At 38.6% G+C, this 16,830-nt stretch overlaps 1 pseudogene; it reads left to right on the forward strand.

Annotated features, from left to right (window-relative positions):
• The first annotated feature begins 4,645 nt into the window (after window positions 1–4,645).
• On the forward strand, window positions 4,646–16,395 carry LOC144256445 (HLA class II histocompatibility antigen, DQ beta 1 chain-like; annotated as a pseudogene).
• The last annotated feature ends 435 nt before the right edge of the window (window positions 16,396–16,830 follow it).

The raw sequence follows: 16,830 nt of genomic DNA on the forward strand, positions 1-16,830 counted from the left end.
TTCGGCCAACAGATGGCGATAGAGACCGAAGTTTAAGTTGTTTTTCTTCTGCTGCGGCGGAAATCCCCGTGGAAACCCGACTATTCACCGGGGCTCTCCCCACGCAGCCTTGGCCTCTCTCTTCTTTCTCACATTACATCAATCTGCGAGGTTCTGACAGCGGCGACGGTGGGATATGGAAAACCAGGGACAGGAGAAGAGGTGATGGGCAGCTTTCCAGACCAGCCCCTGAAGCCCTCCTGCTTCCCGGGACCCAATTGTAGGGCGTCAGGCTGGAGGACAAGTGGGCGACCTGGGTCAGGAGGTGCATCCTGTAGATCTGGTCCTGCTAGAGCTGAGCTCCTCCAGGGAGAAATTCGGATCCTGCACCCCGACCCCCGACATTTTCTCCACTAATGTATTATCATCACCTAGTGCAGTTCCACTGAATAAATATTTGTTGAATGAAAGAGTGAAGTAGAAAAATTGAGGCCAGGCTCCTCTAAATTGTTTATCTGGGTTCCTTCAGGCACTTAGTGGCAGGGCCAGGTCTAGAGCTCAGGGTTTTTGATTTCCGGTTTGGTTCTCTTTCCACCAGTTTGTGTACTCCCATCGTATTTCCATTTAGACTCTTTTAGTCCTAATTATTGAATGAAAGACTTCATCCTCCCTTAGAGCAGTTAGCGAGGAGAGAACTGCACAGGGTATTTTTTGTTTGTTTGTTTGTTTTGTTTTTTGGAAAGGTCTCACCTGAATTATATATTTTTCCTTTCCTCCATCTTGACCATATTCATTAGAGTCCTCTATCCTTTGCTGTCGTCTTCCCCAGATGAAGAATTCAGTTTTTACATTTTATCTGAATGTTTATCACCTGAAAGTTTATGTATATGTATGTGTGTGTGTGTGTCCGTGTCCTAAGGGTTTTCTTCTTCTTCTTTTTTCTTGCATTATAATTTGTCATAAAGGTGGAATTCATTGTAACATAATTTGGTTGATTCCCTAAGGGTTTTCTTAACTCCTAGAGTATGAATCCTACCAATCTGAGGGACGACCAGCATTTGTCTTCTCTGACAAAATATGTGTTGCATATTCTATAGGAAAAGGTGGGGTCGGAGTCAGAATTCTCCCTTTGTCTCTGGTTCAGGAAATGTTTCGAGCATGTGATTTGAGGAACAGAATGGGCACTACATAGAGGAAATTTGTTGATGGTGTGATACAGTTTGGGAGACATGAAAGCTGTGGAGATGAGGACCTTGAAAGGGAAATGCATGGTGATTTTTTATTACTGATTTCTTTCCCCCTGGTTTACTTCTCTTCAATTTCTATTCTTGGGTACTGTCTCCTTGATATTGAGAATATAGCCAGGGGCAGTGGCACACACCTGTAATCCTAGCAATTTATGAAGCTGAGGCAAGAAGATCTCAAGTTTGAGGCCAGCCTCAGCAACTTAGAGAGATCTGCAGCAACTTAACAATACCTTGTCTCATAAATAAATAAATAAATAAATAATAAATAATAAAAAGGAATGGGGATGTGGCTCAGTGATAAAGTGCCTCTGGGTTTAATCCCAGTAAAAAACAAACAGATAATCCCCCCCCAAAACAAACAGAAAAAAATGAAGAAAAGGGGGGGAAAACTAGAAAAAAATACATAATTTTCTTAGAAGAAACAACAACAAAAAACCCAGAAAATAAATGCTGTGAAAATTTCCATATTTCTTTATGACTTTTATGAACTATGACAGCCATGTTTTAGGGTAGAGATATTTGATCAAATTACCATTAGAAAGAAATAGAAACTCCTAATGGGAGTTAGATGCCTTACATAATTTTTTCCTTTTTTTTTGCTTGCCTCTCCTACCTTGTTCCCTTCAATTATCCAACCAACTTACTCTGTTCCAACTACACTCTCCTTTTTCTTCAAACACAGGACGTACTTGCCGATCATGCCTGTTTTGCATCGCCAACATCTTAAAAAAAAAAAAAAAGTTCAGAAACCTAATCTTGACCTTGAGTCCTGCTCTGCTCTGCAACTTCCCAGTCATTGCTCCGGGAGGCAATGGTGCACTTCGACCAACAGATGACGACGAAGACCTCTCTTGCCTCTAATGCTCTTCTCTGAGATCTTAACACAATTTAAAAATACCTATTTGTCACATCTGTTCAAATCTAAGCTCCATGAGGCAGGGACCATGTCAGCTTTTCTTCTATGTTACTTTGTAACCCCTGGTAGAGTGGCAATGAGAGGCCAAATATTTTATTTGAAACACATTGTAGCATGCATACCCCAATGGAATACATACACAGCAGAGGAACAATTTTATCTATATTTTCAGCAGGTAGAGAAACACATTTTAGGCATTCAGTAAATTGTTATTAAATCCATATTGAATTCTTCCCATTGATTTTTGAACATTTCAAGTTTGAAAAAAACAGAAAACCAGGATGCTATAGGTAATAGGGAGGGGGCAAAATCAAAAGCAGACTATGGATAGGATTTCCTTATGTAAACCCCAAATTTATCCAGATACAATAGTGGTACAAGGAATATGTCTGATTAACCAGCGTTCGCTGTTCTCCTCAGTGGATTTCCAGTTCTTTGCCATACTTGATATATAAAGAATGAATAAGTTTGCCAAATTAATTAATTCAAAGATTGACATGAAGATTTTATTTAATAAAAATTTTAAGGAATTACTTGGTAATTCATTAGGAGAGTGCAACTGAGGGAGTTAAAATATGAATGTTTGTCTCATTTCAAACATTGTAAGTATTGTGAAAGCACTTGTTTTCTTCTCAAAGAGGAGTCTTGCTATGCTGCCCAGGCTGGTCCTGAACTTCTGGGCTCAAGCCATTTTGCTTCAGCCACTTAAGTAGCTGGGATGACAGGTGAGTGCACATGGCTTTGAAAGCTCTTAAATCAGTTAATACCTATCATTAACTAAATTCATATTTGATACTAATATGTAGCAGAAATTAAAATCGGGGTGTTATTTGCAGGACAATTGTAGAGTGTTGTGGTCACTGTCACTCTTCCAATTCCATTGATAACCCTCAGGCTTGTTCTTGGTAATGTATTTGATGGATTTACACAAGCTGTGCTATTTGAAATTATGTGATTTCATTGTTTCAATATTTTGCTCAAACATTATTAATATAAATGACTAAAGTATTTGCATGAAGTTTAAGACTGATGATCAAAGGCACATCTTTAAAACAAATGATAAAGTGTGATGTTGGGCAAGTTACTCAGACTGAAGCATGGTTTCCTTATCTGAAAATTTAGATAATAATAATTACCCTATAGTCTTTTCAGGTTACTTGTGTCAAGATATTTTAAACGTGCCATGTCCGGCACATATTAAGATTGAAAAATGATAGTTATTATTGTTTATACTAATAGAAACAGTTGTTATAACTGTAATAATAATTACATGTCTATTCTTCTCTGGATTAGATTTAGAATTTGAAAAACTCCTATTAACTTTCAGCTTAACCTGACCTACTTCACCTGATCTATTTCACCTCTGGTTGCTGCTGGAACTGGGGTATCAATAGGCTCAGAGGGGTCAAGTCATCCTTGTGCAGTTATTTCCTGAAGGGCTTCCTCTGAATGCCATGAAAAATACATGTGTTGATAAATAACTCAGTTAAATAACCCAGGGAACTTTTCTCAACTATTTCCTCATCACAGCCTCTGTTTTGTCCCCTTTAAAAACGCATAACATGGCTTTATCTTGAGGTTCTAGCTCTTTGCCAGGATCTGCAATTAATATGTCATATCTATAAAATTTTATTTTGTCTGAATACCAATGGTGTCAAAGAGAAAGTGTCTACCTGTTAAAGGTACAATGACTGAGGCTAATAGAGATTATTTAATCTCTCCAGAGTCACAAAATCAATAAATTCTTCAACCGTGATACAAATACATTTTCTTTATAATCTGTTTCCTTTCATATTGTATCTTAGTTCTTGTAGTGTTAAGTCAGGGGGGAAAATGAAGAGCTCTTAGATAATAATTTTATGTCCCAAGGAATAGTATTCCACTTCTTCCTGCCCTCTGGCATCCTTAGTCACCATCAAACACCAAACATCAGAAACAAAATTTAAATAAATTTTACAAGAAGACATGCCTTGAGTCATGTTCTTGGTTCTGAATCTTCCTAACATATCTTCAGCATTTTACAAAGTTCAGTGATATTTGAAGATGATCTACCACTAGACACCTAGCAAATGATCAATGGATAATGTTTCTACAATTTTTTGGTTTTATTTTTTATTTATTTAGTTTTTAATTTTTAATTTGTTTTTTTAGATATACCTGACAGCAGAGTATATTTTGATATATTATACATACATGGGGTATAACTTATTCTAATTAGGATCCCACTTTGAAGTTGTACATGATGTGGTGTTTACTGGTGGTGTATTCAACAATAGATACTTTTTTGAGTTGAGAACTTCCATTAAAAATGTTTACCTAGAGACAAATGAGGACTTAAGTCATAGGGTTGATTGGTTTCTTCCTTAGGAACTGTCCAATCCTAAAATTCATAGGAAATTTCCTACTTTGCATCTCCGTGAAGTGAAATTTCAGGTCAATTGGTAGCAGTTGTGCTGAATGCCAAGTGCTTTTGTTAAATTGCTTCTGTTCCAATTTTGAAAAGATGACTGTGATAATCCCCAGGAACCCTTGGAGAGAAGCTGGAAATGTGATGGTGGTTCTCACGGTGCTGAGGACTCCCATGGCTAACAGAAGAGATTTCCCAGGTAAGTGCAGGACAGCTGCTATTCAGAGCCCAGATTTGGAAATAATTTCTTGGGGACTCTGAAGCCTAAGCTTGGGTCTGTTGTATTTTCAACAAACCACAGGTAGAATTTGGAAGGACTCTTACAAGAGTCCTGATATCTCCTTCTTAGAGTTTTGCTAGATTCCTTTTTTCAACCTCTGCAGTGGAAGGGAGCCTAATATCTCTAAAGGACTTTGGGATCTCAGAATTGGAAGAAAAAGACAAAGTACCTTTCTATACCAGACACAGTACAAAATGCAAATGTGGTACTTGAGAAGCATCAGGTAAGTTTAAAGAACTGGCCACTATGGGGATTTTCTGGGCCCAATAGTATTCATCTATTTAGGGGCTTGGGATCAGACAAATTCAGACCAGAGCTATAGTCTCTGGAGCTCCAATACCTGAAGAGTGTAGAGAATCAGATGTAACTGTGTTACTATTACTGTTCTTGATGGAGTCTGCCTGCAAACGGGATATTCTGTCAAGGTATAGATAAGTAACAGCGGACATGCTTCCAAAGGAGGTGTCTGCTGTCCTTGGGAGGGCCTGCTTGCAAATGAGAGGCTCCTTCAAGGTTTACATAAGGTAACAGCTGACATGCTTGAAAACGAGGTGTCTGCTGTCCTTGGGAGGACTTGCCTGCAAACGGGATGTTCTGCCAAGTGGGCTAGGAGGGCGCTGAGAAAAATTTTATTATCTGTTCTTAATAAAGAGCAGAGCTCAACATACTCAGAGCGGAGAATAGATTAGCCATGAGAAGCAGGTCACTTCTGATTAGAAAGTAAAACTTCTGTATGCTATGTTTAATTAGCTGAAAGACCTGATTTATTGATGTTGGAAGGCTGCCTTCTTTGTTCACAATACTATAAAAAGATTGCTTGTACACAATAAAGGACTTTTTTTTTTCTGCTTCTGCTTTGCTTGCTCTGCTTCTTTTTCTTTCTTTTCCCATGCTGACCTGCAAGTGAATTACTGCAACAAAGAGCACAATTAATCACCCATGCCTTGGAGGTAAGCTTTGGAGTCATGGAGATGACACTGTGGGACTTGGGAGGAAGAATGGGATAAGGACAGACAGTTACTAATTCTGGGTTAATTAGGACTTGATTCAGTATTGATGGTGAATGGGGGCTATGACAATGGTGAAAAAAAAACTCCAAAATTGATATTTATTTTGCACCCATTAAATCCCAAACCTGTAGTGATAGTATTACATCAACTGTCTCACCTGGTCTTTCTAAAACACACACACAGATACAAATTGATGACTCCAGGGTATGTATTATTATAGTGTATTTTTTTTTTAAAGAGAGAGTGAGAGAGGAGAGAGAGAGAGAGAGAGAGAGAGAGAGAGAGAGAGAGAGAGAGAGAGAATTTTTTAATATTTATTTTTTAGTTCTCGGCGGACACAACATCTTTGTTGGTATGTGGTGCTGAGGATCGAACCCGGGCCGCACACATGCCAGGCGAGCGCGCTACCGCTTGAGCCACATCCCCAGCCCCTTATAGTGTATTTTTAACTAATTATTAGGAAAATAACACAACAGACATCTTAACACACACACATAACAAAAATTACAAAGAAGTATCCAAATAACCTCTAATCAAGTTGTACATATGTAAATATTACCAATTCTCCAAATGATTTTTGTGTGCTCCTTTCCAACAGTACCCATTTTCCCATTCCAGGAGTAAGTTATATTGTGATTCTTTTAATCCTAATATTTTGCTCATTGTTACAGTTAGCATATATATGAATGTATCCTTAAACAATATAGATTAATATTTCCTCCTCTAAATGTTCTATAAATGCTGTGCTCTGTCTTGCTTCCTTTCTCAATATTATGTCTGAGAAGACCTGCCACAAATCTGTGATGAAATATTCATCCATTTTTGTTGTTGGGTAGTACATTCCATTTTATGAGGGCAGAGCAATGTACTTAACCTGTTCTTATGTGGATGGAGGTTTGGGCTGGTCTTACTTAAAAGAAAATGTATCCTGGAATCCTGGAACCTTTGGGTCTGCATTTCTCTAGACTGAAATACTTCAATTGCAATGTCTGCCTATCTTCAACTTGACAAGACAAAGTCCAACTGTTATTCACATAGTTGTCTCATGAGCTGTTCAAAAGAAAATCCAATTCTTGACAGCTTTTGGTATCTTAGACTATTTAATGTTTCCCTGTCTGGTGAGTGTGTAGTGTTATGGGAACTTCTATTCTTTTCCATATTTATCTTTTTCTCATTTATTTCAAAAAGATAAAAAATACATTTCAAATCAAGCCCATCATCAGTATGTGCTTTGAAAATATTTGTACTTTTGGCCTTGTCTTTTAATGATATTTCTTGATGAGCAGAAGCTGTTACTTTTATTGAATTGAATTTATCAATCTTTTTTATTTATGTCTAGTGCTTTTAGTGATCTAAGAAATCTGTCACAACTCCAACATCATGAAAATGTTCTCTAGTTTTATCTCCTAACAGATTTGTAGCATTTCATTCATACTTAGGTCTATGTTACATATGGTGCAAGAAGTGTGCCCAATTTCTTCTGCTCTTTCTGATGTATTCCCATTTGTTAGAAAATAATTTATTAACAAAAGTATTCATTCCTCACTGACCACCTTGTGTGCCACCCTTGTAATATATTTAGTCTAAATGGATGCATGAAACTTATTTTGGAATACATTATTGCCATTTATTTATCTATGTCTGTGCCCAAAATATGGTGTTTAATTACCATCTTTGCCTTATGAACCTTTATTGCATTTTAGAATCAGCCTGTAAATTTTGAGTAATCACAAATTGGTAGGAATTTTAAATTATACCCACAGAATACATAAGACCATTTGAGATAATGTCCTCTTTATAATATTCAATCTTCCAATTCATGTACAGGTGTATCTTTGTGTTTACTTAGGACCCTTTTGATGTATCTCATAAATTTCATGGTTTCCCTTTTAGAATTCTTGTATATTTTTTATAATATTTCTTCATAATTTTTCATGCCATTATAAATGATGTAATTCACATTTGATTTCACATTTGTTGCTCATCTATATGTAGAATATTTAAAAATGGATCTTGTATCCAGCCATTTGCTGAACTCTCCCTTACTTTAAATTCTTTTAGTGGATTATTTAGGATTTGGTTATTTACTGATCCAGCATATGAAAATGCTGGCAATTTTGTTTCTGCATTCCAAACATTATTCCATGATCTTCCTTGTTTGACATTTTTAATTTTCTCCAATAAATGATCAATGCAGGATTTGAGGTAGAGAAATCACTTCATTCATCCTGGGAATAAAATTCTGAGGGTTTAGAGCAGATTTTATTTAGTCACTGGTCTTTGTTGTCATGTTCCTTTACTCCTTGTGTCTCCCTAAACCAAACACCAGGGTTGGTTGGGATGCAGCCTGAGCTAAATCTAACATGGCCTGGTTCTCCTGCAGAGGATTTCATGTACCAGTTTAAGGGCACCTGCTACTTCACCAATGGGACTCAGGGAGTGAGGCTCATGGCCAGACAAATTTACAATAAGAAGGAGATCCTGTGCTTTGACAGTGATGTGGGGGTGTTTGTGGCTGTAACAGAGCAGAGGATGTCAAGTGCCAAGAGCTGGAATGCCCAGAAGAACCTCCTGGCTGAGTATCAGGCCCATGTAGACACCTTGTGCAGACACCACTATTAATAGATGTCTTTCTTCACTGTTCAGCAGAGAGGTGAGTTTAGGATTGATCAAAGTGCGCTCACCTCTGAACTAGTGTGGAAGGCCTGTGGGAAAGGCAACTTTTGGGATTCCTAGGATTTTGGTAAAATGGGGAGGGCATTTGAATTGAAGGAAAAACTGTTGAAATACTTGGTAGGCAGCATTGGAAGAGTGTATTTGTCAGCTTTGAGTTACTGTAATAAAGTGCTTGAGATAATTAACTTAAATAGAGGAGAGGTTTATTTTGATTCACAATTTAGTCCATGGTTGGTTGATAGCACTGGTGAAGTAGCACAACACAGTGGGGAAATACAGAGGAGGAGAGCATTGTTAGTTAATTGTATTCTGTGAAAATCACAGACTGTACTTACAGCAAGACAACTAGGACATCATTAGTAAGAATAATCTTAAGGGACCATAATGGTATATGCATTGCTGACCTATATATTTATAAAAGGGACATTCAATTTATTTTTTTCACTTAAAAATCAACATATAATATTGGTACTTATTTATGAGGTACACTGTTGTAATTCAACACAATGTGGTATGATCAAACTGGGGAGATCAGCATTTCCACTTCCTGAAATATTATCATTTGTGTGTACTGGCAACCCAAACTCTTCTTCTCTAGTTATTACAAAGTGTGTAATTAATTATTGTAGACTATCCTTTGTTGAGCTGTGTAACATTAAAAGTGCTCCCCTCCAAGTATGTTTGATTTCCATTATTCACCCTCTCACTATTCCTTTCCTGGGCTGTGGTGACCTCTATTCTACCCTCTATTTCTATGTGATCAACTTTTTTTTTTTTTAAATCTTCCACAAATGGGTGAAACCTTTGGTATTTGTGAACACTAATATCTACTGTTTTCTCCACTTTCATATTAAAGGAGGGACTTAAGCCCATGTTGAGACCTGCCTTATTCTCTGACTTTATTTTTTGCTGTCATTCATCCTAGGGGAGCCTATAGTCACCATCTCTCCAGCCAGGAAAAAGCCACCACAATTTGCTGATCTGCTCAGTGACAAATATTATCCTCAACAAGTTAAAGTCAGATGGTTCCGGAATAAAGAGGAAGAGACTTCTGGAGCTGTGTCCACACCACTTATTCAGAATGGGGATTGGACCTACCAGATTCTTGTGATGTTGGAAGTAATACCCCAGCATGGAGATGTCTACACTAGCCACGTGGAGCACCCCAGCCTCCAGAGCCCCATCACTGTAGAATGGTGTAAGGGCCACTTCATTGATACCAGAGGTTCAGCAGAAAGAAGCAAAGGCAGGGAGGACATTGGGTCTTGTGGGCTTGGTTTCCTTCTTTCCTCTGCTGTTGGACACATTCATACCTTCTCCTCTGTACAACCCCTAGGGTCATTTCTGAGCCTAGAGTCATGGAGGCTTGTGATCTGAAGTTAAAAGGCAGATGCTGAGTACTGACCTCTTTTCGCTCCAAGATATTATTGCTTTGTGTAACCTGATCCCCAGGCTGAGGTTCAGCTTGGCAGTATATCTTCTGCAGTGGTGAAATTCTGGGCTTTGGCATTAAGGCTGGTGTTTGGGGATGGTCTCTGGATTTTCAGATGGACCTACCTTGAGGATCCACTCTCCCTTTTTCCCCTAAATCCTCATCCATCCACTGTTCTCCTGAGGTCTCTGCATGCCCTTCACCCTCCTCTGTTTGGTAGTGAGGTACCTCCATCTCTTATATCTTGGGTTGGACTCTAAGGTTTCTGATGAGGACTCTGTGGGATGTGGGGACAGTCACTGATGCAGAGGCTTCTACTTCCCAGGGGCACTGTCAGAATCTGCCCAGAACAAGATGCTGAATGGAATTGGGAGTCTTGTGCTGGGACTGATTTTTCTTGGCTTGGGCCTTAGTGTCCACTTTTGGAATAAGAAAGGTAAGTCACCTTTAGAGAAAATGGGCAAGACTGGCTCTAGGACTAAGTGTTTCTGTTGTAACTTTTCTTATCTCAGTGAAAAGGGGGAGCCAAACTAGGGATAGCAGTAGATTGCAGAAATTAGGGAGGCCATGAGTCTTTCTTGTGCTGAGCTGGCTGTTAGGTGAGACGACAGGAGGTTATAGTTGTTACCTGTCCAGTTAACTATGTGACCTGTGCTTCACCAAAACACTTAGACTGCTGATGGGACTGGGGCCTTCTTCCACATGCCTCTGTGGAAGCTTTGTGTTCACTTTAGCACAGTATTCTCTTTAATCAGATGCCAGGAGAGATGGTGAGGAGTGGGTCGTTGTACAAAATCACCCTTAGTGTTCTGAGTTGCAGATAGGCCCCAGGGGTATTGGGCAGGGGGCTGACTTTCTTTAGGGATTTAACTTATGACTTATTTTTTCTCTTTCCTTCAGGGATCATGCACTGATTCCAACATTTTTCTTCCTGTTACCACTGTTCCATGGTCTACTGCTGTTCTCACCATTGTGCAAGTTCCTAGCCTCACTTCTCTCAGGCCTGTGAGGAATCCACCTCTGCCAGCCCTGCCCCCATCAAGACCTGAGTCCCACAGTGCCTGAGCAGCAGATGCCAGGCCCTCTTCTTTTGCACACTCATACACACACACACACACACACACACACAATTTTTAGTTGTGATGGGTCTTTATTTTATTCATTTATTTATATGTGGTGCTGAGAATTGAACCCGGTGCCTCACACATGCTAGTCAAGTGTTCTACCACTGAGCTAAAACCCCAGGCCCCTGGCCCTCTTCTTGTTCTGGTCTTTCCTGAGTTTCTGTGACTGATTTCCACCCAACTCTGCTCCCTGTGCTGCCTGCCACATCTGTTTGGGCCACGAACTTTCAACATGTTCCTGATCTTGTTCTCTGTCTGAAGACTTCCCATGAATTACATGTCAAACTCCTTTATCTTTCAATATATTTTTTCAAAATTAAATAGATTTGTGAGTCCCTTGTGTTTCTGATTCTGATGGATTAAAAGTGGTGGTGGGAGATACTGACACAGAAAGGACCAGATTCTAGAGGGCTAGTTCAGTGATGCCCCAAAAGGGAGGAGACTAGGGGAAGTCATTGGTCCTCATACCTGGTCTAATTCAGGTGCCATGTAAGAATGTGAAAAGGTATGAAAACATTCAATTGTCCACTATCCGGGGCTTGGAAGTGGGGTTGTGTGCAGCAGTATTTTTTGAATTCTGTTGCAGCCTGACACGTTTTACATAGTTGAGGCATTGGGATTATTTTGTGCCATCATGTTAACTAACAACACCTAACACTATAAATTAGCCAACCCTGCCCCACAAATGTCATCTGGCATTATTGACTATGTACACAGAGGCAAAAGACAATGATTTTGGGTTGCATTTGAACTACCAGATTATATAATTGCCAGTGGGAGTTTTATTAGAAAGTAATATGTTGATTGAATGTGATGGAAACTCTACTAATACCGTCTTAAGGAAAAAAATTAATTTTTTGGCATATAATTTAAAAGTTCATAAATTCATTTGGCTTCTGAAAAATGCCTAGATCAAGGACTAAGTTGAGATTCTTTTCTCCTTTATCTCTTAACTCCTTCCTTTCTCTCTGACCTTTTCCTCCTGTCTTTACTCTCTTCTCTCAGTGTGCTTCTTTTTCTACTCTGTATCTCTTCATCTGTCTGTCTATCTATCTAGTTTTGGTACTAGGGATTGAACCCAGGGGCACTCAACCACTGAACCATATCCTCATTCCTATTTTGTATTTTATTTAAATACAGAGTTTCACTGAGTTGCTTAGTGCCTCACTGTTGTTGAGGCTGGCTCTGAATTCACAAACCTCCTGCCTCAGCCTCCTATATCGCCATACAGCTGGGATTACAGGCGTGCACCACTGTGCCTGGCTGTCTCTTTATTATCATGCATTTTTCTGTATCTCTGTCTATCTGAAGGATCCTCTCTCTGTTAATATATTAGATGATTTTTGTAACTTTCTTCCATTTGCATTCCCCCATGAACTTCTCTCTCACGTGTCTTTTATTTCTTACCTGCATTAGAATGTCTTGCTGTCTCTTTTTCTTTGTTTTCCTCAATCAGTTCATTGGCCTGTGCTCATGGTGCTCATGGTCATTTCTTTCTGTCCTTCTGTAGTCCATTATCTTTTTCTTTGTCTGCATTCTCTCTTTATGTTTATCTCTCTGCCTCTCTTTATCTGTCTTTGTTGTGTTTCTTTCTCTCTTGCTTGTGCTCTCTGTGTTTGTCTGAGTACTGCTTTTCCTGATAGTTCTTATTTTCTCTTCTGGAAATAGGGTATGTAGAGGAACATCTCAGACTTCCAGCCTATCACCTGAATAGCAAGAGATCAAACATGTCAACTCCAGTTTAACAATCTGGAGAAATCCCTGATAGAGTCACATTCCAATTTCTCAACCAATCATTTTAGCTATGGGATATAGGACTCTAAGTCAGGCCTTAGTTTTGAACCAATTTCTGTGCAGAAAGACAGATTTTATTTTCCTCAAAAAAAGAAAAGTATGAAAAACCAAGCAAGGCTGGATAGATGGTAACTGTAATAATGATAATATAATCATAGTGATATCAATTGTCATTCCCTCTATATAGGAAGTGCCCTTCTCTGTTTCTTTTTCTACCCATTAAAAGTTTGTTCCTGAAAGAATAGCTCAGTGGTAATGCCCTTTCCTAACATGCATGAGGTCCGGGGCTTGCTCCTCAGTCCCCACACCCATGATGCTTCAAGTATAATTTGTGTAGTTTACATACAACTTAAGTTTCAGTTGTGTCACTATAGAAAGGGAATTTCAAATCATATCAACCTCCAAATCCAAGCTCTGCTTTGGGTGGTTCTTATTGACCCTGTAAATTATGGTGAAAGGATAAACTCATCTACCTTCAAAACATGAGGACATAATAGCATAATGACAATAAAAATATAATCAGAAATCACTTTTGCTCAGCATAAAGTGGTATTTGATAATCTGGATGAAGTCAGTTCCCCATTGCTTATTACCAGATAAGGAGGAGGGAAGCCACTGGGATACAAATGCAGTAGCTTCTGGAATTATGTGATAGAACACTCCCACACTCATTTCCAACATATATCTGCCACTACTATCTACTTTGGAGGGGTCATCAGGGAAAATAAAGTTGTCAAAGTTAGGGCAGGTATTGATACATTTGAGATTTGATCTGTCAATGTAAGTCTGATGGTAAACATCTACAGTATGGATCCCCAGGATGTCCTGCTACTTGGATTTTTCTAAAAAGAGATCAGTAGTAGTCCAGGTTCTCAGAGTCCTGCATTATTTATGTTTTAACTAATCAGATCACATATTTTGAAATGCTGTTTCCTATGGTATTCAGTAAGTGCTCAGTAAATATTCACTGGTTGCCCAAGAAGACCTTTGTTTCATGGCTTAGCCTATTCCTGGAATCCTTTTACTTTTTTTTCGTATATATTTTTATCATACCCTTTGATGTCTGTAGTGTCTCCTTCCCTCACTCATGATGGCAAAATTGTCTTGGCTATTTTGTCACTTTGACACATATACTGGTAGTGATGGTGGGATATCTCCATACAGCAGGATTTTATTTTTTATTTTTCAGTGTTAACTTTGGTGTTTTTATATTTTCCTGTTTTGGAATATGCAATATATATATTTTTTTAATCTACAAAAGTTTCATTTACTACATCTGCTTTTCACATCCTTTGTGTACTTCTAAACATCTATGAATCCTAGATATTTCAAATAAGAACTTAAATTTGTCTACTAAGTACACAGTAGTGTTGAATAAACTACACACATGTAACAATGGTTATATCTGAAAGTGTCTTCTAAGTAGGATCATTCTGGCCTAGAACCCTTCATTTCTTCCACTTCTTTTTTTCTATGTCACATGTGTCATATCTGAGTGTCATATAATGTGATATTTCAATTTCACTTCTGAAAGGACTTTTCATAAGACTGCCTTTCTATGAATTTTAACATAAAGTGTATAAAATATGTTAGTTTACTAACTCTACTTTTGTTATATAATGGCAACCTCTTTAATATCTAAAGGCTAGATATTATAAAATTAGGACTTCTTTGTCCAGTATATACACAATATATACAGAACAGCAAAGTTAAATGAAATGCACATTGCAGGGCAATGGGTAAGCTGACATTGTCCAGCACACTCTAACCAACCACCTTTTGCAATTTCCCTCCTGCCTCCCTCAGCCCAGTGAACAAGTACAGACAGTGTTCAGTTCAGAGGTGGTTTAACAATTCCAAACACAGTATTTCCCATCAGTTTTTAAAAGCTCTTTACAAAAAGATTCATCCTACTACTTCTAAGTTTATCAAGCACTTCTAAATAGGACTAGATATTCCACATAAGAACCTGTCCATGATGCACCCAAAACTGGTAAATAAAATTGCACATGTAACAATGGCTATAATCAGAGGTATCTTCTAATATTTTGTACTTGAACCTTTCCATCCTCACTTTCTTTTCTCTACTTTCAGTCCAGTGGACAAGTAGAAGCATATGTAATGCTTTGAACAAATTCATATCCAAAAGTTTATATTTATAGAGGACAAGCTTTCTTATGAATTTCAACAGAAAATGTACAAAATGTGCTAATTTTACTAACCACTTGGTCATACACTCTTTAACATCTAGAGACTAGATGTTGCAAAATTGGGACTCATTTGTCCATCATAGATAACTGATTCACAGCAAAACAAAGTGCACAAAACATGCAGAAAACTGATGTCTGAACATGTCTAAGTATGAACACACTAACATATTACCCCTTGCAATTGTTTCCACCCTCCTCCACATCACTCACAGAGGTGGTTTCACAGTTCCATTCCCAAAAGACAATATTTCATATGAGTTTTAGCAAAAAGATATTTACAAAGTGACATTTTACTACCTCTATATTTAACATAGAGTGGGCATTTTTATATATCTAGACAGACTAGGAGTTTCAAGTAAGAACTCAATTTGTTCACTGTGTGCACCATAATCTTGAATAAACTGCACACATGTAACAATATTTCTAATTTGAAAATGTCTTCAAAATGTGAGTATTCTGCCCCTTCACTGACCCAGTGGGCTATAATGTTCAAATTTTCAGAAGAGAATCTTCCCTAGGAATTTTAAAGCAAAATATACACAATTTGTTTTGTCATATACTGGCACCCTCTTTAACATCTAGAAATGACTAGATTAGGACTCATTTGTCCTTTATATACACTACATACAGAGCAAAGTAAAACAAAACCCACCGACCCAGGAACAACCCTTGCCACACTGGCATGGTGTTCCTGAGGAGCAGCTCACAAACTGTACCACTCAGCAGGAGGTTTGGCTATTTCCCCCCAAATAATTTCATAAGAAAATTTACAAAATGTGCTATATTTTACCATTTCTACTTTTAACATATATCAGGCACTTTAGAACATCTAGAAAGCCTAGATATTTCAAAAAAAGTACTTAGCATTTTCAATTATATATACAGTAATGAGGGATAAAATGCATACAAAACAATTGTTATTTTGTGAAAAAGGTCTTTTACACAAAAACATCTGGCACAGGACCTCCTCCAACTCGCCATCAAAGGCTTCTCTGTGTCCTCTAACCCACTGGACAAACGTGGACAAGTGTCCCTCCTAGAGCTGGTCTAACAAATCCATTTCAAAGTCCCTTCCAGAAGACATTTCTGAGTTTTAAAACAGGCATTTACAGAAGTCACCGTCTACCTCTATCACACGTGGGCAACCTCTTTGCATTTACAAGGTCCAGACGTAGCACTAGTTTTAAAGGTGGGGAGTTGAGGTCGACCTTTCATATTATACACATGGGGTTCTCCAAAGGGCCACGGAATCTTCCCGCGGGGCGGTGGCATTTCCAGTGGGTCACTTGCGGCCTGTTGCTCTGCAGGGTCTCTGTGTAGGAGGAACACCGAGCGCCAGGCCACTAACGGGTCCTGTCCCCAAACCCTCAGCTCACCTGCCGGCCTGGGGCAGAGGGCCCCAGAGGGTCCCCAGGAGCAGGTTGTGCTGCATTTCTCACCACCCCACCTGCCAAAACTGATTCTTCAATAACCTTATTTTTGAAATCTCCTGTAATCCCAGCAGGTAGGGAGGCTGAGGCAGGAGGATGGCGAGTTCAAAGCCATCCTCAGCAATTTAGCCAAGCCCTAAATAACTTAGTGAGACAGTCTCTAAATAAAATATAAAAAGGGCTGGGGATGTGGCTCAGCAGTTAAGTGCTCTGAGTTTAATCTGTAGTAGGAAGAAAAAATAAAATCTTCAATACTGTGTTTTCAACAGAAATAGAATTCTTCATCATATAAGATCTTGAAGTCAGTAATTTTGCTAAACTCTTA

The sequence above is a fragment of the Urocitellus parryii genome, chromosome 8, assembly GCF_045843805.1.
Source record: "Urocitellus parryii isolate mUroPar1 chromosome 8, mUroPar1.hap1, whole genome shotgun sequence".
In the NCBI taxonomy this organism is placed as follows: domain Eukaryota; kingdom Metazoa; phylum Chordata; class Mammalia; order Rodentia; family Sciuridae; genus Urocitellus; species Urocitellus parryii.